We start from the raw sequence: 14,202 nt of genomic DNA on the forward strand, positions 1-14,202 counted from the left end.
CTGAAAACAATTTAGGCATTTTATGTTTTCCCCAGTATTATGAACAACTGGGGATATATTATATATTGAAATTAAAAAAAAATGAAATTTAATGAATATTACGGTTAATGGTTAAATAAAACCTATTATTATTATTAATTAATTTGAAAAAGAAAAAAAGAAATATTTTTTTTCTATTTAGTACTATGACGTCAACCAAAAAAAATTACTTATAATTAAAGCATAATTTTTGACATAAAATTGAAAAAATACTATATCTGTATATTAAATTTCATTATCTCTTTTCTACCTAGAAAACTACTTAAAGAGGTTGGAGTATTTTAAAATTCAATTCTCTTATCATTTGAACACGGTTATAACTGACTGAACTATTTTGTTTTGTTCTGTCTGTAACTAAAAATTTATTATGGATAGTTTATTTTTGCAAAGACAATGACCGGTTGTTATAGTTACGTTTACAAAAGCCTTAAAATATTTATCGACTAATGTTTACTATAAAATATCCTATCGTATATAATTCTAATGTTTATAAATATAATGATTAAAATTAATTTTAATTAAATAAAATTTTTATAAATATAATATCTAATTAGTAAAAAGTCGAGAATGAGGTTTTCAATTGACTACTGAAAGAGTTAAAATACTTGATCCTAAAAATAAATATAAAGATAATTTACTTCTGAACAAGGGTCGGATTTGTAAGTAATAGATGGGGCCTGAGGATTCTTCACCTACATGTATTTGAATTTTATTCCACTCTTAATGATCAACCTTAATGAACATTCAAAACGGTTATCTATTTTAAAAATTCAATGTTTTTCCTTACAGGTAAATTCTGTTGATATCATTTAGCGGCCTAAAGGCAGTTTTTTCTTCTAAATCAATACCATTCTTAATACCATTAATACCATTCTATATTCCTTTATTGTTGCATTTTTTAATTTAACGTTTAAAAAATATTTACTACTTCCTACGTCCTCGGTTAACAGTTTTATTTATTCTAATTTCTATTTTTTCTATAGGTTTTCCTATTTACACATCCTTTTGTTACTGGATTAACTAAATCTGGATGTTTTAATACATAGTCCACTTATTTACAGAATTCCACAGCAAATCGTTCTCTTCTCTTATTTGGCTTTTTCAAATTTTATCGACCGACATAATTTTCATTATCTTCCTATAGCATCGTATTTCGAGGGCGCATGTTATTTTACTTTTTGCTTTTTCTTATCCGCTTTTTGCTACCGTAAAGCATTATATTTGACAGAGTCTTTATAATTTATAAACAAATTGCGAAAAAAACATTTTTAAATTAAAAAATGTTTAATTTAAAAAAAATCGTTTTTCTATTATCATAGGTATTAATGATACACGATAACTATATTATGAACTTCGGTCCAGGGGCTTAAAGAACATATAACAATAGAAACCGCTTGTACAGCTATTAAAATACCCTAAGAGCGCGATTAAATGGTACCGATGAAAGATTGCGGCCTCAAAATCCAGTACCTATTTTCGAAAAACATTAAAGCCATTTAATGATTTTTTAGTCGATACCGAAAATCTTTTACAATTCTATCCATTTTTCATTACAGTCACACGTAAAACGAAATATTCTGCAGAAAACTTTACAGTATTCTATGTCCAGGCTACAAACCGAATTACGTCTTTATGTTATTAGCGAACGATCACCTTACATTTTTAAAAGATAAAACTTCAGTAGTTTTAATTCCGTTATCAAAATTAGTGTTAAAAACTTAATATTTAACCTACAAATATATTTAAAAATTAACTTTTTGTTATAATTAAAGGTAAATATAATAGGTAAAAATAAAATCTGCAGAGTTCATAACAAATATATATATATATATATATATAAGAGACTAATTACTGTTAAGTACAGCTGGTATTTTAAACAATAATTTATAAACGGGTCATAAAAAAAGAAGATTTTTTTGTGAAGGTCTGTGTGCGGTTTCAGAAAATGCCATGCGATAACGAGCAAGAGAGTAAGTAACTATATAGGGGTTGCTTTGTTACAGCAGTGGGGATTTTTAGATATGCAGACGGGTAACACCAGTTAGTCCCTAGTAGAGTGTGGTGTATGTGTTCGCTGCTGTGCTGGCCCAGTTACTGTAACCGTACGGCTTGCAGCGTGTCCTGTTGAACGAGCGCTGTCCTCTACGGCGACGTCTTACAGCGTCTCTCGCTCGCATCGTGCGATGGCTTTCGATAGGACAACAGTGAGTAATAATAATTAATTAAGTTTTTATTTACGATGTACGTATTACTTTAAGTTCGATGAAAATATTTATTATAAGAGGATTTTTTTGTCAATTTAACCTTAAATAATATAGTTCCTTAGGAATAAATTTTTAAAAGATATTTATACCGCGAGTAAAACAACATAATAACGATTATAATTAAGATAATATTACTTCATGATTTTTAAATAGTTAGCGCTTTTAAAATTCCGTATACTTTTTCTCAGTGGCATTGTGAATTTATCTGTAGTAGCTAAATTACAGCTAGCGTGTTGAAAACACGGCGTGTTTTCAAGAGATATTGATCGAGCTTACTGTTGTATGCCCCTTCGAATAGGTTAAATCCAACAGTAATAAAGTGTGCGTATAACGTATCGCTGTAGTTTTTTTTTCTAGTCTTTAAAGATAAAACGTAATTTAATGAAAGCATACCTAGCTTTTTTTAGGATTACTAAAACTAGTACTGTAATAAAAAATATATGTATGTTTTCGTGGAAAATTCAGAATTAATACTTAAAAATCTACTTATTACGGTTTAATTACTATTAAATAAATATTCGATAAAATTATAGGGGAAAACTATTAAAAATAAACTAATAAATAGATATTTAATTCTAAACTATTTTATTTTTTATTTATCGACGTAACAAAATTCGGGTTTATATATTAACATACCCTGAGGAAAAGATTTTTAAAGAAATAGTGTAGAAAATGATATATTTCGTTAACTATGACCTACGATACGAAAAAGGACTATTTGAAATAATAATTTCTGTAAAATAAATGTTTATAAAAAAAAATTAAATTGTAGACTACAAATGATTATCGTAAAGAGATGAAATAAATACTTTATGTTTTTCTTATAGTCTAAATAATTAATATTATAATAAAAATACGGTATTTTAACAGTATAATAAAAATACGAATGGTATTTTTGAGAAGTCGGTTATTTATCCCTTGCTTTCTTTTGAATTTGGGGATTCTATTTATAGAATGTTGTTTAGAGCATTATTCTCTTACAATTGTTTACGAGTCGTTAGCCTATCATACAGACGGGCGGCTAGAGTCGATGCTTTTGGAATCGATAAATTAGCCGACGTTATAAATCTTTTACGATTATTTTGGTTGTTTTTTTAATAATTATAATCATCTTAACTGGAATGTGATTTCTATGTCTATGTTTACTGCCTGTTTAAATATTCCTACTCCGACGGTGTACATTTGCGGACACATGTACCGCCTCCGTGCATTCTAATTTACGTATTTAACTAACACTTTTCGGGTTTTTATCTCTTAATTTTAATATCTTAATAATAAATTGTCAGTTATTTTACATATACTATATATTTTCTATTAATAGATATCTTTTTTGTAAAAACAGTAAGTAAAGAATTCAATAGCTTTTTATTAGTTAAGGGATATATTAGATTTATCATTCAGGTTAATTCTTTGGTTATTATTACTTAAGGTTTTTGCTAAAGGTATAATCCCCACTCGTTTTACTACACCGATCGCTTCGCTCGCTTCAACACGGATATATATTTCTTATAGTATTACGTAAAAAAAACATCTGACAAACGATATCAATTTAATTAAATCGATAACTTCTGTCTGGTATGTCGCGAATAAAGTATTGCGTTTTAATGAATTAAACTTCAGAATAAAATTTATATCTGCATAATTAATTTTTAGAAAATGTAATAAAATATTTCTCACAAAATTTAATTTTTGATTTTCTAAATATGAAACGCTTATTAACGTATATATAACGGGTTACAGTTAGCGGAGTACCAAAGGAAGCGAATTTAGCTGTATATGATAAAGCTTAACCGTGAAAATGGCCGTACAGGTAAATAAAATACATAGTACAGTTTTCAGTAATTTTTTGGTTTCAGATATTTAAGATATTTGTGCCGGATTTGAACTTGTTAATTTTCAGATTAATACGTCAATTATTTAATTCTTGCGTTATCATCAAATTTTAAAAGAATATTATTTACAATTTAGTCTTAATTAATCATTGCAATTATTCGTAGATAATTTATTTGCAGTCTTATTTATTGTAAACTCTATTAAACTGTATTTGAATATTTTCTGTATACGGATTTTTTTAAATAAGTAAATATTTAGTATTCTGTAAAATATATTAATATTAATTTATTATTTTCATACGAAATTATTACCTTGTATTTCGTACAAATATTTCAAAAAAAATATTATTTAAATAAAATCTATTTTTATATAATCGATATATTATAAAATTTAAGCATCGATTACTTAATTATAGATTATCAATATTATTGCAACTTTTGTATTGTAGAACTAGTAAATTAGTAGTATTAAATAAAAAATACCTGATTTAGATACAAGCAAATGTTAAATATTTGACTAAAAATCCATTATTATCCAATTATTAAATCCAATTCATTGTCTACGTTTGTCATTGATATATTATTGTAAATTTTTTGGCACTCGAACTAACAAAAATGAAGGTGAATTATATCCCAGGGAACGTAAATCGTATAAGTTAATAAACTAATTTTTACGCTTATCGTATTTTTTTCTTTATAAAATATAATTTGTCTTGTTTATATGTATGTATTTATGCCAAAAAAAAAAATCACAAGGAAAACTACTGGGGCGATTTATATATAAATTTTTATGTAGCAACTTACTTAGAATCTTATGTTAGGCTGAAAGAGAGAGAAAAAAAATATATATATATTTCAGATTTACAAGATTTAGATAAATAAAAAAATTTGATTGAATAATCCATTTTGCAATGTTTTTCTCAAAACGTTTATATAGTATCGTAAAAGATACGGGAAAGATTTTTCTTAGTAGGAAAACATAATTTTTCAGAATAAGATTTCCTACTTCTATACTAGTATTTGCCTATATTTAATTTTTTAGGCTTAAAATGTTTTAAAATTAACACTTACCAACTTTTTTTGTTATTAAATAATCTTCGGTACGATAAAGTTTAAAGATAGGTTTCTTGTGAAAAGCGTTTTTTACTATAAAAATTTTTATTTTGTAGTGTTTTCTCCAACTCTTTCTTTATAAAAGTAAACTCTTTCTTCATAAATCATTTACTGAAAATATTGATATGAATTATAAAAATTAACCTTGCAATGCGATGTATTAGTTGTATGCCCGTACCCTTTCTGCTAAAATCACTTCACTAAGGGAAAATAGCAGGAATATTTGATTAGGAATTAATGTCTCACATAAAACAAAACGTCTAAATGAGTGTCGTTTTGTTTCACGGGTAACATTTCATTAAGTTTTGTATTTTTCTAATGAGAAAGAAATAATTAACAAATACTCGATACGTCTTCAGTGTGTCAAAATCGTTTGAATAAACTTAGTCCGATCGTAGAAAGAGACAGAATTTATTACCTCGATAAAACTTGGGTCGACGCAGTTCAATGCAAGGATAGATCAGATTTGACTTAATTACTTCATATAAAGTCTTTAAAAACGAATTCAATATGGTAATTTAAAAAAAAAATTAACTCGAGGATTAAAATAGTTTCTCGAATTAATTTATTATTTTCACTATCAAATTTAGTTTGTGAAGCATTTCAATTACTACTATCTATACGCGCTTAAACTTTGATGAAAACGAATATGTAGGCCTCAGTATTACAGACTATAACATAAACAAATAGAAAAATTTGGGGTCATTGAATAATTAAAAACGTCCTATAAACATACTCCAAAACACTTCATTTTGGTCAGTTTTTAATTTTTTTTAAAGAGAAATTCATGTCTCAAAAAATGGATAGACATATTTAAATAAAATGAAACTTTAATATGTTAATGTTTTAAATTAAATGTATAAATTTTGTGATTTTAAGTTTTCAAAATGACAAGATTTTTTTGTTTTCTTTTTAATTAGGTAAATATGAATGCTGTCAAATTGTTTTCTGTTCAGTATAATCTGAAGCATTTTATTTTGAACAAAAATCCACTTCACCTGTATAAACTACGATTTTAAATAACCGAGGTACGCCGGAAATCTTTGTAGCTTTTCCACTTTCTAATTCCAGATCGGGAGAAGGTCCAGACCAAATTTTGAACCAGATTCTATCCTTTCCGCTATGAAAAAGAAAATGTGATTTATTAATCCACGAACTGTTAACACTTATTGCTGTTATAAGAATAATAATTTTTATTAGTAATTTAAATATAAGTACATATTCTACCGATAATGACAAATTACTATTTATTTTTACATACTTAGGGGTATTAAACCGACTTTGCTGGTAAATTTATTTACCAACGATTTATGTTTATAAGAATAAATACCATGCCATTTTTCTACATTCAGCTCATCGATTCATCAGGGTTTTAATCTACTCATGAATGTCCTGTCGTATATATTTTTATTATTCACGTATTATTCCGTAACAACAATCGGCGAAAAGACCTTGAAAAATTGTATTAGGTCAGTCATTTAAGATCTTTAAAGGTTTTGTTACTCATTAAAATAGAAGTGATTAGATCTTTTACTAGGCATTAGATAATATTAAAATGCTGCTATTTGAAGGCGTTAAAACAAGTTCTCTAATCGCATGACCTGCGATATGTATATATATATGTATATCAAGTATTTGATATATATATATAATTTTTTGGGTACTGCTCGGTAATATATTTTGAATAATTTTACAGATTCAATAAAACTTAACAGGATTTTATTATTGAATTTTGAGAGAAACTCTAGTTTTTATGGAAGAGAATTTGTTGAATTATTTGTTTATGGCTATCTTATGAGATAATAGCAAAATACATAATTATATTTTAGTTTTTTTTACAGAAATAATCTGAAGTATTATCTTCCTCATTAATTTATATTAAACAATTAGAAGAGAAAATTATATTTTTATAAAAAAACTGTACTTTGATATGCGTCACGAAAGCAAAAGTTATTCTTTGAAGAGTTATTGCGTCGTATAAATATCTTCATGAATAAAATTGAGTTTAAATCGCATTAATCAAAAAATTTTCAGTTTCTTAATTTATTTGAAGAAAAATCTTTTGGAATTTCGGAAAGTTATACGTAAAATACCTCTTTTCTAACATCTTTTTTAACAGTCAATTTCAATATTCGATAACTTCGTTAATATATTATATAAAAAAGTAAATACTTAAATATTTAAGAACGATGTTTTATATAGCGTTTATGTATTTTAACAAGATTTTTACGACTGTTAGGTTCAATATAGCAGCATTCATTAGAAATCATTATGAAATGAAGGAAAGAACTTCCATTAAACTGGTGGAAATCTCGTCCGTCTGTTAGAAAAGAGTGCAGTCATTTTATGTAGCATAAATTTTGTATGATTATCGCACTTTTATGGAGGCCTACAGCTTTCGCTTTAGATGGTCAAAATTTAAATAGTTTTTAAAGGAAATATCTTCACAGCCTTTTTTTTTTAAACCCGTCGTTAATTGCAATTATAAAACTGTGAATTTACCGTAAAAGTACTGTTTTAACATACAGTTCAGAATTTAAAAAAATCTAATTTTATTAAGAGCCGAAATAGCATTTTTTCTTTAACTGGATGTAAGAAAACAAAATGATAGATAAAACTCTGTTCTTAAATTTATTAAAATTATATATTTTTTTATAAACTCTTTTAACGAAAGTTATGAAATATTGAAATCGCAATACAGATGAAAAACGAGATAAGTTTTATGCGTAAATTGGCGTTGTTTGTATAGGCATTCTTCAATTCAAAGAATATCAAACGTAAACTATTGACTAAAGCAGAAAATAATAAGATTTAATGCCCTGAGGTAGATAATCCCCACGTCTGGAACATAATATCTATATTCCACGTCCAGGGCAGAAACAGCTGTACATAAGTACTATTCATAATGCTGGATAACGGGGCTCCAACAGTTTTCCCTCGGAGATGGAATTATCTTCGGCCTGATTACAGCTACACGCCGTACTATAAGGATGGATTTTTCAGCCACCTATAGATATGAAAAGTAGAACGATTAAGGAAATGGATTCACACCATCTTTAGAGTTGGCGATGTGGCGGCTAGGGTCAAAGTGATTGCATTACACCTGCAATCACTTCCGCTGTCCACATGTCCCCCGTGATGGCAAGCATGTAGGTAAGGTGCCTATGTCTGTCAGTGCATGGGAGCCTTAAAAATTCGGTGTGTAGGGGCCTGGAGTCAGTTGTAGAGATTGCGCACCCTATCTCTGTCAGGATATATGCCGGTTCCACCGGATCTCCAGGGTTGGTAGCCCTGGATTGGGGTTGTACCCCGGCGGCTAGTCTTGCTACAGAAGGGATCAACGTATCATGCAGCCTGAACAAACTAACGTGACAGAGGATTCACGCAAAGTCCCGCGTTTGGAACCAACCATTCTGCTTGAGGCAAGAAGGAGAAAGAGTACTGAGGCTGGAAGGATGGAGAAGGAGGTAAAGAGCATGCAGAGAGCTCTATTCAAGAATAACTTTGGTAAACCAAAATATCTGGTCGTTAGTAGAGAGGAAGGCAATTTTTCGAGGATAAGTCCTTTCATTATCGCTCGAGAGATAAATAATTGTGCTGGAGGCAAGTAAAGGAAATCTGTAAAACACACAACGGACTTCATATAGAGACGACGAATGACAACCAGTCGCAGAAGATCCTTGGCTGAAGAAGATAGGTCAGTTTGCTGCACGAGTTGATCCACACAGCACCCTCAATACGTCAACGGGTGTTGTGGTTTGTCGGGACCTTCTCAATTGTACGGACCAGGAAATTGTAGAAAAGTTGTTACCTCAGGGAGTTATTGAATGCCGAACGCTAAACATGAGGAAGAACAGCGAAGTTCTCCCAACTACATCTCATGTTCTTACTTTCAATAAAGCAAACCTGGCGGAGAAAGTACGAACTGGAATACACCGTCTGGATTTGCGAATTTTTGTGCCGCAACCCATGAGATGTTTCAGGTGTCAACGATTTGTCCACGTCGCTGTTCGGTGCGAAAGGCCACAAATATGCATGTGTGGGGAGGAAATTGATGAGGAAGAACCATGCAAGGATCCTGCTTCTTGTGTGACTGCAAGGGACAAACATTCCTGTAGATCAAGAAACTGTCCTCCTTACGAAGACGAGGTAGCTGTGCAGGAAGTCAAAACCCTGCAGAAGATCAGCTACTTCGAAGCAAAGAGGACTGTAAGCGCACGCAAGCCTAGACGAACAACAACTTATGTTCAGGCTACGGCTACAGTTCCTACTCCGACTGCTGTTGATACAGACCAGCTTCTTGGCAAACTTGCCCCTACGTTGTCTAACACGATTGAGAGAATAGTAGATAACAGAATGAAATCTCTTACTCACAAGGAATTTAAAAAGCCTTTGATAAAAGTACAGCGTCCAGAGTCTAAGTTGACTATGAATAAAAGTGAATCTGACCACAAAAAAAACAACTACTAAACCAGAAACAAAAGTGAGTTTGCGTAACGTACTTGATGTGATGCAAGGAGAGTAGCTGCTTTGCAGTCTTCTATGGAGGCTTCCAAGTCTCCTACAACCGTGGTGGCCATTAAACCACAGAGGCCGCAAAAAACTACACAAGGAAGACCTGTTTCCCTTCTGCCTGAGGCGGTGACTGGTGTGAATCCTGTTGGTGGGGTCTCCGGGGTTCCCACCTCTCAATCGGCGCCTGAACCAGGCACTGATCCATGTCCGTCGTCGTCCGCGGCTTCGATCGTGTTCGATTCAAATTCCGGAAGCCATGCGAGCGATGACTTCCTCGTCGAACACGAAGCGTTTCGACAAATGGAAAAGAAGAGGAAAAAAGGATGGCCGAAAGGCAAACCTAAAGATTATTAATTTAAAAGATTAGCGAGTCGAAAATTCAATAGAGCATCAATGGATGTTTGTCAAACATCCATGAGGTCCATCGGATCGTACATGATGTAGATCCAATTTGTATATGCCTGCAAGAAACACACTTCAGCCGAAATGAAAATTTCCAATTAAGAAGATAGAATACATTTCGGGAGATCAACCGCCAAATATAAGAGTTAGAGGTGGAGTAGTCCTATTAACATCGACTAGAGCCACCACCTAAGCTGTTGATCTAAACAAAAATTTACAAGCGGTCGCAATCAGAATGAAGCGTCTGCTTCAGATCACTATCTGCAGCATATACTTGAAGAATTTTGATTGGAAGGAGGATGAAGCACGATTAACTGCTCAGCTTCCCCCATCCATACTACTGGTGGGTGTCTTTAATGCACATAATTCTCTTTGGAGGTCGGATCGAGTAGATCCCCGTGGAAGAGAATTAGAAATGTTCCTGCTGAATTATGACCTCATTATCTTAAATGATGGTTCGGGAACGATTTTCAATGCCAGAGATGGATCGACGTCCTGTGTAGATCTAGCACTTTTAGTGAATCGATAGCACCGAGGTACACTTTCCATGTTCTAGATGAACCATATGGAAGTGATCATTTTTCGGTGCAAATTGTAACTGATGTTACAAGAAAAATATATCGCATCTGCAAAAGATGGCTTTTTGATAAGGCAGATTGGGCGAGCTTCACAGCTAGAACGATATTCCCTGAAACAACTGGAGTTACCGAAGCTGATGTCGACGCTATAACTAATGCTATACTTGACTCGGCATCAAAATATATTCCCAAAACATCTGGGGAACTTAAGAAGCAACCCGTTCCGTGGTGGAACGATGAAATAAGTGAAGCTATTAAAAGAAAGAAAAAAGCGTATAACGCTTTTAAGAAATGTCAAATACTAGAAAATCTAATTGCCTTTAAAATATACATTGCGTATGCAAAAAACTTATGATAGATGCTAAAAAACGATCCTGACAGCAATATGTGTCATCCATTGACAGAAACACAATTGCATCAGACGTTTGGAAGAAAGTGAAGGAGATTTGTAGTGGTACAAGGTTTACTCCCATAACTTCCCTTAAATATGAAGATGAAGTTAGAAATACTCCAAACAAAATTGCAGAGTTACTAGCCAATCATTTCAAAGAAGCACGCAAAACAGCAACTGCGATGAATATTTCAGAACGACAAAACAGAACTTGAAAGTCTGCTAAATTTCACAACTGAAATAAATTATACCTATAATATACCATTCAAAATAGAAGAATTTGAAAAAAAAGCGTTGGAAAAAGCCGGCTATACAGCTGCTGGTCCGGATGAATCTTATTATGTCATGATCAGGCAGCTGAATACCATTGCAAAACGTAGATTATTAGAATTTTATAATCAGATATGGCGGGATGGAATGTACCCGCAGCAGTGGAAAAAAACACATATTGTTCTAGTTTCAAAGAAAGATAAAAATTTGACAGATCCCAATAGTTACCGTCGTATTCCTTTGACGTGCGCTATGGGAAAATGTTTGAACAAATGATAAATTATTGACTCAACTCAAGGAATATCATATATAACAGATACACCACAAGAAAAAATTGTGTCGGAGTCTTCTTTGAACTGCAGAAGGCGTTCGATATGACCTGCCGACATGGAACAATGCTTCAAATACATGAATAGGGCATTTGCGCTAATCTGCCAGTTTTACTCAGCAAGTATATGAACTATCGTACTTTCCAAGTACGCGTCAACGAATATTCATCAGAAAAAAGTTGGGAAAATGGCATTCCACAAGGCTCGCCGTTGAGCGGTACCTTGTTCACGATCACTATTGATAAACTAAACTAATTCCAGCAGAAATCAGCAAACTATATCGATGATCTGGCAGTTATGTATGCCAGCAACACTACAGCTATGGTGAAGTATAAATTGCAGCGTGTAGTATAAACGTTCTTAATAAAGTTGCGAGGAATAATGGTTTCAAATTTTTACCAGAGAAAAAAATGTGCTGTGTACATTTCTGTACGAAGAGAATTCTTCACCGAAGTCTTGTTTTGACCCTTGACAACCATACAATAGAATACAAGGATAATGTTCGATTTCTAGGTTTATTATTGGATAAATCACTTACATGGAGATTACATATACAGGACTTGAGTGTTAGATGCAAACATTATTAAATATTTATCCAACATCAATTGGAGCTCAGATAAAGAAACACTACTGAGGCTGTGTAAAGCATTGGTTCAATCGAAACTCGACAACAACTGTATTGTATATTCATCCGCGAGAAAGTCGTATTTACTAAAGTTAGACCTAATACACAAAAGCGGAATAAGGTATGCCACAGGCGCTGTCCATACAAGTCCAGTGACTAGTCTAAATACGGATGCTGGAATATTCTACTACATGATTAAAGAGAGATCCTATTGTTAAGATATGCGGCAAATGGGCCTTTCCTACCCATATAAATAATAAAATATTCAACAGTCATTCTTTGTCTGCATTATACGAACGTCCTGCTACCTATTCCAGACCAGCAGGAATAAGTTACCACGAATTGGCAAGAAAATATGAAATTGCTTTACCAGAAACGTTAGCAATCTACAAGAGAAATACCGCCATGGTTCTTACCAGTGGTAAATACAAGATTGGATCTCCCCTGTGGAAAATTAAAAGAGAAACTAGTAGTAATCATCCAACAGGAATTTTATCAAACATCAGTGATTATGTAGAATACATTATTATTTATACTGACAGTTTAACACAGTGTTGGATGATCGATATATGTAAATGGAGAAGCTCATTCTTGGAAGCTACCAGATATGCTTACATTAATTGGAATGGGGCATAGAGCACATGGAGGAGGTTGAATTGAAGGCTGAACAACTCGGTGGGGCCATTAAGACTGGCTGCGGTAGGGTCCTACTGCGGCCTAGACCAATGAACGGACCCTTGGGTAGTAGCCAGTCCGCTGATCTGCGAGTGCCTGGAGCCGTCATTACCTCCGCTTTTGGGGAGCTGTCTATTAGACACAGGTGGATACCCGGGAAAAAGTGGTGGTCCTCTGACCTAAGCGTGCTGCGCGCAAGAGTTAGGCCCACTAGGAGAAGATACCAGTGTCGCTCCCTAACAGGGATTATCGTTGACGGCCTGAGCGCTGAGGGTCTGCGGATCTACCGGCGCGCCCGTAATGAGTACGTTCATGTTATCAAGGAAGCAAAACTCAAATTTAGCAAGACTCTTTGCGCGAGTTGCAACGCAGCCCCTCGCAGCTCGCTAAGACATGTTATCGACCAAAGCCATTGCACGTGCTGTCCAGTGTTCGATGCGGGTTTGGTGTTCGGGACTACACGGTAATATCTGTGGCGACTTACCAGGCGTTCCTGGATACTCTGTTTCCAGATGCTCCGGAGGGTGAAGCAGAAGTCGGTGAGGGTGGATGAGACACCATTCTCTGGAGTACGTGCTATGGATCCCGTATATATAGACCAAGTGATTTTTCGAGTGGCACTGAGAAAGGCACCTGGGTTGATCAGCTTGACCCGAATATATTCTATCATCTACTGCCTGTCATTAGAGAGCCGCTTGGCAGGCTGTTCTAGGGGTACCTTAGTTGGGATTGCTTTCCGAACCGTCGGAAGGTGGCTTTGGTGAGGGTGCTCTTAAAATCAGGAATGGATCCGATTGAGGTCAACAGTTATTGACCCATCAGCCTCTTTCTGGTAATAGGCAAATTGCTTGAAAAACTGGTAGTGGAACGGGTCTAGGAAAAAACATCGATATGAACAATTTTCTAAATCGAGGCCAATACGGCTTTATTAAAGGGGTTGGAACCGAGGATTGCATCATAGTTGCTCTTGCCGAGGTGCAAATCGCCGACTGTAAATATGTTTTGGCAATTTTTATAGACATAGAGGCATTTCCTTTCTTGTGTTGCAGTTCTGTCCTCCATGAATTGAAACGCCGCAATGTTTCCTTAGCCCTGTAAGGCGTGGTACGTTACTATTTGTCTAACCGTATGGCTCTGTTTAAGGATGCGCATTTAGCTGTGGAAATATC

At 33.4% G+C, this 14,202-nt stretch overlaps 1 long non-coding RNA gene across 1 annotated transcript in view; it reads left to right on the top strand.

Annotated features, from left to right (window-relative positions):
- Positions 1 to 2,107: 2,107 nt before the first annotated feature.
- LOC142322815 (uncharacterized) overlaps positions 2,108 to 14,202 on the top strand; it is a 61,082-nt gene continuing 48,987 nt past the window's right edge. Inside the window, exon 1 of the long non-coding RNA XR_012755941.1 lies at positions 2,108 to 2,243. This is a non-coding gene — a long non-coding RNA (uncharacterized LOC142322815). The remainder of the gene's footprint in view (positions 2,244 to 14,202) is intronic.

The sequence above is a fragment of the Lycorma delicatula genome, chromosome 4 (genome assembly GCF_047948215.1).
Source record: "Lycorma delicatula isolate Av1 chromosome 4, ASM4794821v1, whole genome shotgun sequence".
Taxonomy (NCBI): Eukaryota; Metazoa; Arthropoda; class Insecta; order Hemiptera; family Fulgoridae; genus Lycorma; species Lycorma delicatula.